The sequence below is a fragment of the Perna viridis genome, chromosome 13 (genome assembly GCF_037379345.1).
Source record: "Perna viridis isolate PV_CMFRI_1.1 ecotype Kerala chromosome 13, ASM3737934v1, whole genome shotgun sequence".
Classification (NCBI taxonomy): domain Eukaryota; kingdom Metazoa; phylum Mollusca; class Bivalvia; order Mytilida; family Mytilidae; genus Perna; species Perna viridis.
The window spans coordinates 16,314,119-16,327,702 of NC_142457.1; the positions used below are offsets into that span (position 1 = coordinate 16,314,119).

At 33.3% G+C, this 13,584-nt stretch overlaps 1 protein-coding gene across 7 annotated transcripts in view; it reads left to right on the forward strand.

The window, feature by feature from the left end:
- Positions 1-5,612: 5,612 nt before the first annotated feature.
- The window catches only part of LOC148599742 (arg8-vasotocin receptor-like), a 76,278-nt gene continuing 68,306 nt past the window's right edge, over positions 5,613-13,584 (forward strand). For 4 of the 7 annotated variants that reach the window (XM_088558668.1, XM_088558670.1, XM_088558667.1 and 1 more), the window contains exons 1-2: positions 5,613-5,773; positions 6,917-7,036. The gene's annotated coding sequence lies outside the window, so the exon portion shown is untranslated. The remainder of the gene's footprint in view (positions 5,774-6,916; positions 7,037-13,584) is intronic. The other 3 variants (XM_088558669.1, XM_088558673.1, XM_088558672.1) reach the window with 1 other exon arrangement.

Below are 13,584 nucleotides of genomic sequence, written 5' to 3' on the forward strand. Positions count from 1 at the left end.
GCGTAGTATAATGAATTTTTTCTATGTAATTTTCGAACAAAAAATAACACAATTGTAAGTGTATATAGGCTGGCAAACCAAACCATTCAATATTTCACTCTTACTTGTAGAAATCATGTAAAAAATGCAGAAGCCACACGTCCGAGCAGCAATATTTCAGCTATATTCAGACGGTAAACATGAAATGGATGATAAAATGAACATTAAATGATGCTGATGAAATGAAAAAAATTGGGATGGGACACAAGGATGATAGGGTCGACAAATTTTGATTGCCACAAGTAAAAGAAAGGGATTGGTAGGGTCGGGCAATTAAGCCTCCTGCGGCGGAGCGCGAAGGTTCCTACTCCTACCGAATACTACAGCAGGGGTCTTTAACGTGCGAGGAATGTGACATCTTTCCCAACACGGTGCATCACTATGGTTTGCGGTCAGGTTTTCCGTATTATAGCCTGACAACCCCAGCAAGTAACACACCAGGGGTACCCCATTCCACCGCCTGGGGCAGACATCCCAGTTGATCTGTGGGCAGAGCCCCCCCCCCCGGCTAGGTTTCTGAGCACTATGTAGTCGCCTTTTACGACAAGCTTAGCGCTGCTGCAGGCTTATTCTTTTAGCACCAGGACCTGCATGGAGCCGTCCTGAAGCAAAGTAAAATGAATCTTATAGAGGGTAATCTGTTGTTAATGAAGAACTGAAAATGTTGAAATCCGCCAATGGTGTTTGGAATAAATTAACAACAATAGAGTTACAGTAGATTCAGCAAAAAAAAAAGGTGAACATGACATTTTTGGCATTTGTCAGGCGAAATTACGTAAATAAGATATAAAGAACATGCAAATGCAAATGATCTATGTGAATGATATTATTATGTGAGTAGTGTCCTTCATCTGATGATTTTATCTGATTTTTGTTGCACAGTGTCGTTTAAGTGTATAGTTTAACATGGGGATCAGATAATAGAAAAAGTACATTTATATTACTTCGTGTGAAGACTTGTTTGTTGGCCGAGTTTTCTGCGCGTTCGCTATTACTTAAATTGGTCACATGAGTAGAAACCTAACTTCATCATTTTTATAACTTGAGGCAGATTCAAACTGTAAGAGGAAGGTGTTTTAAGCTGCAGTAGCATTATCGATAACAACCCATCGTTCACTATTACTTAAATTTGTCACTTGAGTAAAACATAACTCAAGCCATTAACTTCAGGATATTTGCAAAGCATTTATGGACAACTAAATCCTCATTATTCCAATGCTAAATTTTCTTGACTATAAAATCCGGTTTGTTCCACTAGAACCATAGATTTGAGTTTCGTATTGCAGTCTTTCATCCAGTGAAAATTGCAAGCGAAATTGACATTGCAAATAGTGGCATTCAACCGACAACATGACATTTTTATCAACTTTAGTATTCGAAGTTAATACATGCTACTTATTACCATATTCAATGACAAAATGTTGTTTTGAATATCAGTCGGCACTTGCATTGTCCATCATCACCTCTTCGAGTTTTATGATAATAATCATGACAAATATTGTTTAAACCATAGACATATATATGATGACGACCATTAAACTTTTATAGTAATGACTTCAATCTTGTAGCAACATAACCTTGCCTATTTGTTAGAATTCTTGCGCGATACAAAAAGTCCGAGTAGTTTCGACAAGCTCTGGCATAACGTATGAGTTGTAATATGAACACTCCATACGCAGGTGCTGAAGGAATCGATGTTGCCACAGATGAAAAGAAAGTTGACAATTCTGAATGAAAGTCATCAAGTTTGTCATAAAGTGTGTTCAATAGTTATCCTCTGCCATCGATTTCTAAGTGTAGGTCAAGATATGAGGCTGTGTCCAGAGTGTCTGTAGTATCCTTTATCTCAAGGTCTTTGGGGTAGAAAGTATTGAAAACAGAAGAAATATTATACATAATTAACTTGAGTCTGTCCTTTCTATCAATCTTTGACATATTGTTTTGCAATTACAATATCCTTACATCTATTTTACATGAATCTATTTACCGTATAAATCTTTCTCTTCGTTTTTATATAGAATGTGATACTCTCATTTGCATTTTAACTCTTTTCAATTACCTTTATTGCAAATAGGATGTAGTCTGAATATAAATTTCACCCCTAGTTAGTTAAGCAATTAAAACATATTGCTATGATACGTGTAAAGCAAACTCAAGAACATAATTACGTGTATAGTTTAAATCTATCACAACAGTTACGTCTACACTGAACGTTACATATATCAGCACCTCGGTGGGTGGCTCTAGATTAGCAGTTGAAGTTTACCCTACCGACGCATTGGGTTTATGCTACCGGCTTTTAATAGAGTCCGATATATTTTTGGTTCTTCGTGCATGTCATTTTCTTTTTTGTTCATGGCCTTTTGTTGTGCGTGTATATTGTCCTCGACTAGTTGTTATCCTAGGATTATATGCGAGCGAAGCTTGCTCTTAATGTATTGAAATTAGCCTTCCTCATAATATGTCTTTTGATTACAGTTCTTATCTGATTCTTCTTATCTACTGCAAAGGTACTATTGTTCGTGGGGTACCAATTTTCGTGGTTTTCATTGGTAGGTCAAACCACAAAATTTGGTTCCCAACGAAAAAGGGGAATTTCATTGAAGTGTATGCTAAACGCCTCAAAGCCACGAATTCAAGAATCCACAAACATTTGTTTCTTCCCTAATCCACGAACATTGGTATCCACGAATTAAAGTACTTTCATAGTACCTGAGAATTTTTTTTTCTCTTCCGTTATGATTTTTGTATCAAATATTTGATAAAATGCACTTCATGGCTCCTTTAAGAATGAGAAACATTAATAACGAAATATGTCGATGGAGATCCGGAAGGTACTCTAATTTCCGAATGGACACATTTAAAGATTAATATATCTAACTTTGCTGAACATAACATTTGATAAAATAAAAAGGTATGCACAGGAAGTAATATTAATAAATATGGGTTAGCGTTTTAGTATCAGAAATATTTCCTCAAATAATGTATGGTCTACAATGTTCAAATAATTCTCTTGATTGGCCAGATGCACGGAAAGAAGTACAAAAGATTAGAATACAAGATTTAAGCGACGATATCAACCATATTTGTTGTTTTCTATGACAGACAAGTGCATAAAACCATGCCTGTCTAAGTAAAATAGTAAATCACAACACGAAAAATAAAAGGAGTCCAGTAAAGTTCAGAGGGCTAATGAAAAAATACATCCAAAGTTTTATCCGCAGGACCGCATCTTTGTATAACAATGTATGTCAAGGTTCTGCATTACCCTTTGACAAATATGGCCTCGATTGCATCGCTAATTTCCCTCTGAGTACAGACAAACCTGTGCATCTACAACTTTAAGGCATAACATCCCATAGATATGAGACGTTTACATCCATTTTATAAAAAAAACAATATATAGAAAACTTGCCTGAATTTAGTTGTTTTTATTTTATCAATTCTGCAGAGAAGGCAAAAGTGAACTAAGTCTGTATTACGCTTTGAGATGTTCCCTATGTATTCAAGATAAACTCTATTCACAGTTGACATGCTTGTTAATAGACGAACAATAGCCACTAATACATATTAGGTAATTAAAACTGTGTAAATAATTGGACCATATCAAGTGAATATCAGGTGTTTATTTATTTTTGCACTCTCTTCAGAATGAAACACAAATAATCCTCCAAAAAATCGGATCAGTTTTTGATATAATTTTACATTAATTTGATGCTATGTTTTAAAAGTATTCTAGATACACAGGTTTGTGTTTGTCTGTATTCAAAGGGAAATTGGTGTTGCAATTGAGGCCATATTCGTCGAAAGGCAATCATGAACCTTAATATCTTCAAATTATTCAAACAAAAGTAAGAATTAATTACTATATAACGGAATTCTCGGAATGTTATGTTTGATAACCGCACGTGTTAAATCGGGTTCATATTTAATTTAAATTAGTCTTTGACTTTTATCGTAATTGCACAGCTTTTGGATAAAAAACGGAATAAATACGCTCTTTCACTCGTTATCTGTTGAAAATCCACTCGCTCTTACATACATTTTACTGCGCTCTAATCTTCAAAATACGGAATTTCTCACACTCGAGGTAGAATTCCAAGATCTACAATAAAAACTCGTGTAAAAACCTATTAAACTAAATCTAAAAGTGAGCATTAACTCATACATTACTAGTAATGTTCATGGCCACAATTGGACTCTTACCTTACCAGTGCACCTGGTCCATGCTCCCAGTTTTTCGTTGAGTCTGAGTTGCTCATGTACTTTTGATACTTTGTATGTATTATTTTAGTTACTATATTTAATTGTTTAGTTTGATTTTCATTTCTGGTCTTTGTCCCTAGATTACATTCTTTTGATTTCCGCTAGAATCTTGGTTACTCTTGCACACATCGGATCATCCTTACTGGGGTTTTGAATAATATGAACATGAACAGGATCGATGGAAGTAAATCACTGTCATTCTTTGATTAACTATAGTTGATAAAATAACAAAGAAGACTGAGATTTGTCCTTTAAAAACACATCACTTCATGTCGGCACTAAAAATTACATTTTCTTCAAAAGAAGTAGCAAGGTTGATTTGAACTAAGTTATAAGTTTAGGTTTTTTGTGTTTTAGTTTTTAGGTGTATGTGTGTGCGCGAAAAAAAATACGGGAAAATATTTTGTTGAAATGAACAAAAAATAATATCAAATTAAACATACTATTGTTAAAAATATTGCCTAAAAGTCGATACATTTCCAAAACTTCCTTAAATATTTATTTTTTCTAATTGGTTTTGCTAATAAAATGAAATAATTTGAATAACAACCAACTAATGGCTAAGATATTTCCAATGCAATATGTCCATGTATGTCCAATTTTCATGACTTTAGGGAGAAAATCAAAAGTTTATCTATGAACTAAACACACAACACAACAAAACGAAACAAGTCAAAATCAAAATCAGAACAGAACAGACAAAACAAAACAAAACACAAAAAATAAAGCTTTGCAATTTTTGTCATTGATTTCCCCATAAAAGCAATAATACATAACATTTCAACACGACGTAGAAATGCATGCAATATTCGTCTTTTAAATATTACATCGTGTATAAGTTATTCGTGCGATATGCATTACATTGAACAATATACGCATTATTATATGCACATTGTAAACACCTTTTATTTTCTACTGGTAATAGAATTATACCCAAGTGGATAACTGTGTCCAACTATTTGAAGTAATCTTCATAGCAATAAATAAAAGAATATATTGCATATACAAACTGGTCTGAGTTAAACGTCCAATACTTCAATATATGGCATATTGGGTGGGAAAATGGGAAATGGGGGAGGTATAGTGTGTTAATTAGACATATATGCCATTCAATAGGTGCATTACAATTAAATATTACTACACTTTATAATTTTATATTGGCTTCAACTGCCCTTCCTTGTAGATCGTATATGATGTAATCTAAGTAATTAAGCATTAATGACATTAATGATACTTATTTAGTAGAGAACATTGAACGCTGATAACAGTGAATTGTTATTAGAAAATAGCAGTTGAACAATAATCATCCCTATTTACTCGTATCAATAGAAATTAAACTGTAAAACACCATTCGGCGTGTTTCCTAGAACTCATAGATGTGTGTTTTTATTATTGTAGTATTGTAACAGACTCTAGTCAGACATCGTCAGTGAACACGTTGAGTTGGAACTAAGTCTACAGTAGTAATGTAAGTTAAATAAAATAATTTGGCAGTTATATAATGCATATATTACGGGGTAGATCCAGAATTTGAGTTTGGGGGGCGTTAATTGAATTAAATGCCATGCAAAGCAAGGCAAAAAATTATTATGGGGTGAAACTTGCGGTGAATATTTTTTTCCTTACCGATTTAGGGGGGTGCGTACACTGGAACGCCAATCTTGGATCCGCGCCATATTTTTCAGAACAAAAAACACGGTATATTAAGCTTATGGGTTTTCACTTTATGTTTACTTAAATCAATTGTGTTATTTTTGTCACTTTAAGTTCGATCTAATATTCATTCATATGACAAAATATTGTGTTTTTACTTCTTCTTCTGCAAGTAAAGATGTCTAGGCGATTTTTCAAAGACCGTTTATTTAATTTATACCAAACTTGGCAAAAAAAAATTAGCATGCCCAGGGGCCTGAACGCGACCTCCGGAATTTTAATTTCAAAATAGCCGCAAAAACAAAATCCGGAAAATTGAGAAAAAAAATAAAATTAGTGGAACTATTTAATTATATGAAACTTACTCAAATAGCTGTTGTTGACTTGCTGACATCAAGGGGTGTTTTTATTTTAAAACGCCGTCATTATTTTGAAAAAAAACGCCAAAATCGACAAAAATTCAGCTTTGTATGATTAAAATGAAAATTTATTTCTAGGGTAAATATGGTATTTTTAATTAAATGGCGGCTTCAGATTTTGCCTGAAAGCAGCGGTTATTTTTTAATTCCGCCTAAATCGGCCAAATATCAAGAATGTTAGATTTCAATGCAAATTGATTTCTAGGGTAAACATTGCATTCTACATTCAATGACGGCTTCAGAATGTCACAGAATCCGACAATTTGCCGGTTTTAGAGACTTTTGCATTTTTGCTTGAGACATATTATCACTTGTAATAATTTGTATGACTCAAAAATGTGCTAATGAAAAATAACCAGTGATATATTGAAACAGTGAAACCTTCCATAATCAAATGCTTTTGGGGATTTAAAATTTGTTCGGTTTTAAATATGTGTTTAGTTTCCAGTGTTTGAATCATAATTAATCATAATTAAACAGATAAAAGATTTTGTTTTACAGTATCTTGCTTGGATATAATTTCGATTTGTTTATTCAAGGTTTTCTGAGTTTTTACGTCATTGAGGCCACTTCCACAAAATACTGGGTCATGTCAGAAAAGGTAGAAGAAATAAAAAGACTAGCGCGGTAGCTCTGATTAGGAGTCGCGTAGATAAAAGGTATTTCGAATACAAAACTACAAGAGTGCAAAGTTTGAGAATATTGATATATATTTTCGAAGGTCCTTGATGTTTCCTTGTCTGTAAGTGTTTTTTTTAAACATTGTACTTTTGTGATTAATACACCAATACAAATGTCATGCTTGTTGAAATTCATTTGTATTTTAATACCGTCAAAAACAATCTTAATGTGACGTCAGAAAACTCTGCGTTTATTATAATACCTTGGTTGAGATACGGAACATAACATGGCAAAAATAGGAATATCCTGGTTTCTTGATAGCTTTTTTGAAAACAGAAATGTTTTCCGCTGTAGTGACATGTTTAACCTTGACAAAGAATGGTGTTATATTTGATTTCCTCATATCGCCATTATAGAAAGTTGTTGAAATCTATGATGTTTTAGGTAATAATTTGGAGATCTGAATTTTATTTAAATGTAGTTCATTTCAGAAATTAAAGAAAGGGCTCCCCACATTGTTCAACATGCACCATTTAATTTATCCATTATCTTTGTTTCAAGCAAAATTTAAATTTCATGTTTAATGCACTATTTAACTATCATGTCTTGAAAAAAAAAATTTACTTTGTTATTTTATAAGCAGCTAGACGCAATTGTTTAAACAATGTAATTTTCAATTTTGTATTCCAAAAGAAAAAAAAACATTGTTCATTGTTCATTAAACACCAATGTGTTGATATATATGAAGTAGGGTGTATGCCAGTATAGTGGAATATAAACGAATATCATGCACAACTTGATTAAATATTGAACCGTATCTTGTCAAACAGAAAAAAAACGTGATGTCACAAACGCGAACGAAACTTCAGGTTTCTTTTGTAATATGAAAATAAGATGACAAAGAACGTTAACAAACAGTGTATTTATTTTTTTTAAATATGCAAAATGGAACGAATCGATTAATATATTGTGAAACAATAGTTTTTTAACCTTACCATATATTCTAGTTTTTTTTTTTTACACAGCATGTAGTTTTATGTTTTTACCTTTGATATACCACGTTTATTTATATATATTTATATAAAGTATGACACCATGGTGAAGATTGAAATTTACGATATTCTAAGCACTTTCATTTTATTTTATTTTTTTTCATTTAAGAAGGTAGACCGAGGGTAAGGGCCACAACTCTTACAAATAATTGGAACGTTAGTATTCAGCATTAGACATCAATCTCATGTAAGCATCAAAGTAACTTGGATTGATTTCATCCTGTTTCAAACGAAAGCTCGATAGAATTTGGTGAAATATGATTCAAACATATCACTGATTTCAATAGTTATGTTCCTTTCCCTAGGTCTACCTCCTTAAGTGATTTATTTGTTAATGCAACTCCCAATAAAAAAAATCCAGGTCATATCTTTTACCCACATTTTGCATTTATTAGAAAATATCCCCTATAATGTATGGTGTAACACGAGAGATTGAAGATCTAATCACTGCAAAGAAACGTACCACTTTTCATTGTTATTCCAGTTAGTTTCCAATTAGTTATAAATCCTGCCGTTATAGAGTTTGAACTGTCCTGCATGTACTACTCTCTCCGAACAGCAATGGCCCGAATTGTATGGGGGCCGAATTGTCCACCATTGACGTCATTTCCGTTAATATTTGGCCGTGATGTTTTGACCCCCTCTATTTATTATTGGATTTTGATTTTATTGATGTTAGAAATGTTTTCCGAGAACAGTGTGGTTCTCAATTGCATTTACATAAAACATGTATGTAAATACTCCTGCCAAAATGCTATTACTAAGCTTTTGAATGAAGGTGAAAATCGGATAATGACATTTTTCAGGCAACAATTAAGTGGATCCAGTCGATAATTAGTTCCTTTCGGAGCTTTTTACGGGTCTGTGTCAGTGGTACTGGATTCCTGAAAGCCACATGAATCTACACAAAAAAAACGCCTCATATTTGCATCTGCGAAATGTACCACCCAACGTATTTCAAAACCTTTAACTTCTGTAGTCACAGCTGTTTAGGGGGGTCTCCGGTCCTATTCGGCACCTGTTGGATCCTCAAATATTCGAAAGATCTTTTTGAAACCCTCGATCCAAGATTATTATTAAAATACAGCAACATATAAACTTATGATTTGTCAACTTTTATACTTGTATTACCAATACTCTAGGTTCCTTAGATTACACGTTGATATTATATTTGCTTTAATCGATCTTTTAAATGAAGTAAACAATTGATGTTGCGTTTGTTTTTGCTTACTATTTCGGCGACTTTAACGACTTGATTAAGTTAGAGACAAAAGATTCTTTCATATCAAAGTTGGAACGTAAGACTGAAAACAACAAGTGCTAAGATTATCAATATTTTATATAAATTTGAAGGGAGAATGAATGACTCGTATTAAAATTACAACATTTTAACACTTTCTTTGTGTCCTAAATCTATTTTATGCTTTGATATTGTAATGTAAAAAAGTGAAACGTCCAAATTTAATATGATTAATCTATTGAGGAGGAATGACCTGGCCTGCGAAAGCTATAGTTTTATATAGCCTAGCTGGTCGAGTGGTCTAGGGCGCTGGTCTTTGTGCAGCTGGTGTTACCATAGATGTCACAGCGGTACGAGTTCGAGACCCGCGGAGGGAATGACCAAAAATTTGCATGGCAATTTTTCAGACCTTTCTATACGTTTACGTTATCTTCCCTGTATCAATTTGATCTGATGGAGCGGTGTAGCGAATAGAGTCGTTACATTCTGAGACATTTGTATGTATGTATGTATGTATGTATATATATATATATACAACGTCTCAGAATGTAACGACTCTATCCGCTAACATAATGTAACTAAAATCATACATACAAAGTAATAAAAACAAATGAGCAACTCGGACCCCACAAAAACTGGGAGCATGGACCAGGTGCACCGATAGGGTAAGCGTCCTCTGCTTTTCTAAAAAAAACAACCGCCGAGTTGCTCATAAAAAGTCAAGTCCGTGGCAAACGAAGGAGGGAAAGAAAACACGCTGAACAAATAAGTTTTCATGGCGCAGATGGATACGTAACAATCCACGAGTTTATGATGACGACCATAAAATTGGTAAAATGTTAAATTGACAATTGTTAAATCTCAATTTATTGTATCCTTTCTCAAATAAAGTTCAGGTGTACGCCATAAAATCACTCTACATACAAATAATTGCGTGATATAAATGGAAAAAAATACGAGCAAAACAATTAATTACGTTTATAACGTTTATATCGGTATTTTCAGTAAATAGAAAATTAAAATAATTACTTTTAATGAGCATATCATCACTCTAAACTCATTGGGTTTTCTTCTTTATACACGTTGTTACATGAGTCGAGGAAACACATATTCGAGCTACAATGTGTTATCTTTGTTCTTTGTATTTCTTGAAATAAAACGGAAATGAAATAAAAAAAAAAAACAAAAACAAAATAAAAAAAAATGTATACAAAAAAACATGAATGTAATTACAAGAATTGGCGTATCAAAGTATTGACATTTTGAAATAAAGCGCTATTGAAAACGTGTTGCAGTCAACGCTTTCATGCACCGAATAAACAGCGCGTAATGTCAAGTGCAAGACAGATGTTTTGTTTTTCTATTATATATTTAATCTAATTACATTATGATATAATTCTGTTAGGAAAATATTCATTTGATACGAGAAACCACCTCCGAGTATGCAATAAAAAATATTGACTTTCACCAATGTATCATAGTGTACGATGTATGTTAAGTAAATATAAAACCTTGCATCATTTTTACAATGCAGTGCACATGTTCATGATTTGTTTCATCAACGGTTTCATGTTATTGATATTTAGAGTGATAAACTAGAGAACATTAAGACTGTAATGCGAAAGAAAAGTGCAATGTATCAAACCAGAACACGGTTGATGCTTGAAACAAGTGTGGCCTTATCACATAAGAGTTAAATAAGGGTGTACATCCGATTTTATGGAACAGAACATAATTAAGTGGCGATAATGGATTCTTCAAAACATAGATTTATAGAAGAAAGTTGGGTTTAGCATACTATTTATAAATGCTGTATGTTTCAATAGATCTTCTTCTCTCATGGTTCAAATAATATTTGTCCAAGTTTTTTTTCTAAAATTAGAAATACTGGGTTACAGGTTTGCCCAATAGAAAGATGACAGCGATTTATGAGGTATTCTTCCTAGTATTTGGTGATTTTTTAAAAAATTCATACACATGTCAAATTAATGGCACAGCATATAAACATGGTTAGTAGTTTTCTGTGCTAAAGTACATTACAAAATATGGTTGGTAAAATTACATTTGGTGTGACGTTTGAAAATGAAAAAAAGTATATAAATAATTATGTTTTCACTTATACCAATAAGTGTCATGTTTGAAAAAGATATACGTGTGGTGTATTATTATTTTTTGTTTGTTTGTCTGTCTGTTTGCTTTTTTTTTTTTTTTGTAGATTGTTGATGAAGCAAAGGCGGTTGTATGTGCTTGTAAACATATAAAATGTTAAAACGCCCCATATAGGTTTTTATTTCTTAAACTCAAAGTACTTTGATAATTTTTACTTGTAACTTGCAAGTATTCACTGTATTGCTTCGTATGTTACCCGGTGTATCACCCTCTGCTGCCGGCAATTTGTGTTATATTATATTGAATACCTTTCTTGTATATATCACACATTTATGCACATGTGCATTGTAACTATTGCAATGCTTCATACATAGTGAATGCCAGGTGCTTCGATATGCTCAGCGTCCCTTTCCTTTCCAGAAACACCACCGAGCAGCTCATAAGAAGCTAAATCCGGGGTAGGAGAAAGAGGAAAAATCCATATTCCACATAGAATCCTGTTGCATTTTTGCCCTAGTTTTTTATATTATCAAATTTATTTTTAATTTGGTATTAATAATTTGCCAAACTGTGTTTTGTAAATTATTAGATATGATTGTCTAAACAAAAGTAAATCATAGCCAGTTTTCCTATTCTTCCCTTCTTGAATTACAACTTCAGTAGGACATGTAAGTCCCGCCAGATATTTATCACGAAAATTGGCTATAAACTATCATTCAAGTGCATGAAAACTTAGTTTCCTTTACAGAACGTTGAGTTCAGTGTTAAAAGTAAAACATCTTTCTGTGTAAAATACGGATAATACATTTACAATACAGTCAAACCTCGGTAGCTCAAACTCCAAGGGACCATTGAAATGCGCTCGAGTTTCGACTTTATCGTTAGAAATTGGTTACTTTCTACGAAGTTTTGTTAGTTCGTGGATCTTTTTTTTTTCGCTTTCGGAAGATTATGTGGACTTGTGGACAAAATTGCTGTGTGCTCCCAGTTTTTATTGGAGTCCGAGTTGCTCATTTTCTTTTGTTACTTTGTATGTATGATTTTAGTTACTTTATGTTCTTTTTTAGTGTATGCCTGTTTTCCATATCTGGTCTTTGTCCCTGGATTACATTCTTTTGATTAACGCTATAACCTTGGTTCCCTTGATTACTCTTTGCCTTTAAAAATGTTCAGAGTTCGTGTTCCTCGGCCAATAATTTGTTTTCATCTGATTTTCTTTGATGATATCATCATACCGACTTCGGAACATTCTCGAACTTCATTCAATACTATGTGAAGCTCAAAACTTCCTAATTAGTGATGACGTTACCTGCAATTAACAAAAATTACACTAACTAATGGTAGGGTTTGAGTTTTTCACACCTTTTATTACCCAAGCTGACAAAATGACTAACCAGTTGGAGTTTGTTAGGGTTATTCTTTAAGATTTATGACCGAACGGACCGACTAGTCAGTTTGAGTGGTCGAGATATCGAATTTCGAGAAATCCAAGGTTAATTATATTGATTATATAGGAGAAATTTTGATACCTTGAATTGTGCTCGAGATATCCCGTGTGTTCCAGTCATCCGAATTCGAGCGAGTGAGGTTCGACAGTATATGTATTTCAACATGGTAAAAGTGTTAAGTAAAGCAATGAATAGAAGATTTAGCATTGTAATGCAGCGTTTCGAGATCCTAGAATTTAACAATAAAATGCAGTTAGGTCGTCAGATGTCATTACCTTCTTCATAACTTCCGGTATCGACAGTATAACTAGAAATGTAATAACAAACCTTTTAATCGACCTCAAGCCCCATACCCAATCTGCCAATATATCGTATAATGGATTTACACCCATACCAAGGTCCGAACAGCGTCTGACGTTCGAAATTCATTCTATACGCTGCAGTTAGTCCCCTAAGAGAATGCAAGAATCTTGCAAAGTCAGGAAAAAGTGAATGATTTTACGTGACGTTTTCAATTGTCATAAGACTTTTTGTTTAAAAAGTGTCAGAGAATTTCGAATGGCTTTTCTGCAGCGGTTAGTTAGAGACGGAACGAACGTTTCTGCATGAAGCTTGGAACAATAATAACAAACCTCTAACCCAACTCCATGCCTTATACCAAACCTACCCGTTTATCATAGAATGAATTAACCCCATACTAGTACTTTAGTTTAATCAGGAACAATGCGGAGCAGTTA